Consider the following 4,111-nt stretch of genomic DNA (forward strand, 5'->3'; position numbering starts at 1 on the left):
TCTGATGTGTGACGTTTCCTGGGGGGTTGGGGGGGGGGGGGGTCCACCGGGGCCGAACCGCACAATAACCCTGGGTTCGGTGTGGGGCGGCGGAGGGGTGAAGTGGACTGCGGTAGTCGTCGTGGGGTTGTGGACCACTGCGGCTGCGGCGGGGACGCAGCCTGTCCGACGTTTCTAGGCCCCCGGTTAACATACTATACAATACAAATATGGGCTCTAAAACGCGTGCCTTATGAGCTATGACCAATTCTTCGTCTTCGATACTGGGAAACAAATCTCTTCTTTGCTTTCCATATTTTGGGAAAAGGTAGTACGGACCAAAACAAGAAAAAAAATGTCCAATAAACAGGTGCTCTAAAATGCGTAGCCTAAGTTCAGTGAGCACTTGTTCATTTTCGCTACTTTGAAACACAACTCTTCTAATGAACAAGTGCTCATAACTTTCTAGATATGCGTTTTAGAGCATATGTTTACTGGACTTTTTCATTGATTTGGTCCATAATACCACTTCCTAAAATATGGAAAGCAAAGAACTGGCAGTAGAAGAGATTTGTTTCACGGTATCGAAGATCAAGAATTGCTCGTAGCTCTTAAGACATGCGTTTTAGAGCCCATATTTACTAGTCTTTTTTGTGTTTTGAATGATCATTGCCATCATATCCCTGAATATTGACCATTACCTCTGAAACACCCTATATAAAAGGGAATGTAGTTTTTCACCGATTTACTTCAAATTTTTACATCTTACTCTTATAAAAATTCGGGCAGACATAGGCTACATTATATATACACTATGTCATACCCCCAGAAACATACGTTTTTTATATTAGGTGCATTGTGCTGTCACTTACTGCCAGGTACTCCATATCAGGAACCTCAGTAGTGATTAGACATCGTGAAAGAGCGGAATGGGGCACACCGCGGAACTCACGGACGTCGAACGTGGTCAGGTGATTGGGTGTCACTTCTGTAATACGTCTGAACGCGATATTTACACACTCCTAAACGTCTCTAGGTCACTGTTTCCAATGTGCGAGTGAAGTGGAAGCGTGAAGGACATGAACAGCAAAAAAGCGTACAGGCCGACCTCGTCTGTTGTCTGACAGAGACGGCCGACAGTTAAAGAGGGTCGTAATGTGTAACAGGCAGACATCTATCCAGACCATTAGGAATTCCAAACTGCATCACTAGCCACTGCAAGTACAATGACAGGTGGGAGGTGAGAAAACTTGGATTTCATGGTCTAGCGGCTGCTCTTAAGCCACACCTCACGCCGATAAATGGAAAACGACGCCTCGCTTGGTGTTCAAATGCTTCAAATGGCTCTGAGAACTATGGGACTTAACATCTGAGATCATCAGTCCCGTAGAACTTAGAACTACGTAAACCTAACTAACCTAAGGATATCACACACATCCATGCCTGTTACCGTAGCGGTCGCGGAGTTCCAGACTGAAGCGCCTAGAACTGCTCGACCACAACGGCCGGCTTGCCTGGTGTAAGGAGCGTAAACATTGGACGATTGAACAGTGGAAAAACCTTGTGTGGAGTGACGAATCACGGTACACAATGTGACGATCCGACGGCAGGGTGTGGGTATACCGCATGGCCGGTGAATATCATCTGCCAGCGCGTGTAGTGCCAACAGTAAAATTCGGAGGCGCTGTTGTTATGGTGTGATCGTATTTTGCGTGGAGAGGACTTGCACCCCTTGTTGTTTTGCGTGGCACTATGACAACACAGTCCTACAATGATGTTTTAAGCACCTTCTTGGTTCCCACTGTCGTAGAGAAATTCGGGGATGGCGATTGTATCTTTCAACGCGATTGAGCACCTCACTGACCGACACCGATACCTCTGCTCAGTGCAACACTCTGTGAAGAATGGGCTGCTATTCCCCAAGAAACCTTTCAGCACCCGATTGAACGTATGCCTGCGAGAGTGGAAGCTGTCATCAGGGCATTACCGATGGAGGGCGCCACGAACTTGTGAGCCATTTTCAGCCAGGTGTTCGGATACTTTTGATCACATAGTGTATATATGATACAAAGAGGAAATGTTTTAGCAATAATCTCGAAAAGTTCTCCTCCACTTTGTCAACGGCCTCGCCGCAGTGGTAACATCGGTTCCCATCAGATCACCGAAGTTAATCGCAGTCGGGCTGGACTAGCACTTGGATGGGTGACCATCCGGTGTATCGAGCGCTGTTGGCAAGCGGGGTGCACTCAGTCCTTGTGAGGCAAACTGAGGAGCTACCTGATTGAGAAGTAGCTGCTCCGGTCTCGGAAACTGACAAACGGTCGGGAGAGCGGTGTGCTGACCATATCCGTAGCTGACCATATCCGTATTCAGTGACGCCTATGAGCTGAGGATGACACGGCAACCCGTCAGTACAGTTGGGCCTTCATGGTCTGTTCGGTAGTAGTTTTTTTGGCCGATTTACTATAATTTGTTATACATTTTTTTACACATAGCCAATATAGTCTGACGGAAAGAAATCGTGGCACCACGATTGTGCGACATAAACGAAAGTTGGAAGGCTTGTTTCTACATCTTAAAGATGATGTCTATTCAAATTTCGCACCAGTCGCATAACTAGGTCGGGCAATATAGCTAAGAGAAGCTGGATGTTCTTTGCGATACTACAGAAATACTTTGCAGGAATGTACCCACTGTACACGATTGCGGGCAATGGTGGTCACGAGAATGTACGGTCGCAAGAAAACCGGTCTCCGGAAGGCTACGTGGCACTACCGCGAGAGGAAACCATCGTGTTTGGCATATTGCTCTGGCGCATCGCACAGCATCTGTAGCAGCAATTTGAGCCGTAGATGGCAGCACAGTGGCACAACGAACTGTTTCAGATCTGTTACATTAAGAACAGCTCCGAGCCTGACGCCGTGTAGCCCAAAACCACTGCCTTTGAGACTTCAACGATGTCAAGTGAGAGCTCATTGGAGGGCAGGGTGGAGGTGTGTTGTGTTTTCTGATGAGAACAGATATGCCTTGGTGCCAGTGATGGCCGTGTGTTGGTTAGAAGGAGGCCAGTTGAGGGCTTGCAATAAATCTCTCTGCTAGACATTTGGACCCCCAGCTGGAGTTATGGTCTGGAGTGCGGTTTTTTTTATGAGAGCAGGAGATCTCTCCTGGTTATCCCACGCACTGACTACATATACAACGCCATTCTGGTGATCAAGCTGTTGAGCTGCCATTCGTGAAGAACAGCAAAATTCTCGAAAAGTTCTTGATTGATTAATTTCCAGTTTTTGCATGATACCCTAGTAAACCTTCCGGCAGACACACGCTATATGTACTTTCTTTTTAAATAAAAATTTACAGGTTTTCTATTAAAACCGACTGCGAGAAAAAAAATTCTGTGCAGTGCTGTGAAAATGGACGATTCAGTTTTCTTTCTCACTGCGGTAAGAGGGCATTTAAACCATTAGACAAAGTGTTTCTCCCATGTGTATTCTTTCTCCTTATATATAATTTTTAACAAAAATTGTATACACAACTATGTGCTAGTTTATTTTCTTCCTCGCAGTCGGTTTTAACAGAAAAGAGGAAAGCTGTAGTTATGACTTATGATGTGAACACTATACCGAATCTGAATCGTCAGAAACTTTGCAATCTTACCCGTTCGAAGATCAAGAATATACGAAATACCGAAACTGCAGCTAGTATTCTCAGAGATACGGCAGCTGGTGAGGTATCTCTCATACTCATTCCGTATAGGTACCAATGATCCCAACAGATTTATTCACTCATTTTAAGCGACTTCTTTTCCCAAACAAAATTTTGTTTACAATAATAATAAACAAGGCTCAAGACCAGAGAGAGGTGGTAGAGGAAATGGTCAGAAAGGGAGTGGGGGGGGGGGGAGAAAATGGACATAGAGAGGTGAAGAAAGATATGGTTAGGTAGAGAGGAAGGAGGAGGAGATTGGTAGAGGAGAGAAAAGAAAAGATGTAGAAACAGAGGAGTGGGGAGGAAGAGGAGATAGAGAGACAGCAGGGGAGGAGACGGTGGTCAGAAATAGAGGGAGGAGGTGGTGGACTGAGGGGAAGCAGGGAACGGACAAAGAGAGGGGAATGATGAACAGGGAGAGGGG

General features: G+C 45.9%; 1 pseudogene; it reads left to right on the forward strand.

The window, feature by feature from the left end:
* The first annotated feature begins 2,095 nt into the window (after nt 1-2,095).
* LOC126199789 (5S ribosomal RNA) lies at nt 2,096-2,213 on the forward strand (annotated as a pseudogene).
* The last annotated feature ends 1,898 nt before the right edge of the window (nt 2,214-4,111 follow it).

The sequence above is a fragment of the Schistocerca nitens genome, chromosome 8 (assembly GCF_023898315.1).
Source record: "Schistocerca nitens isolate TAMUIC-IGC-003100 chromosome 8, iqSchNite1.1, whole genome shotgun sequence".
Taxonomy (NCBI): Eukaryota; Metazoa; Arthropoda; class Insecta; order Orthoptera; family Acrididae; genus Schistocerca; species Schistocerca nitens.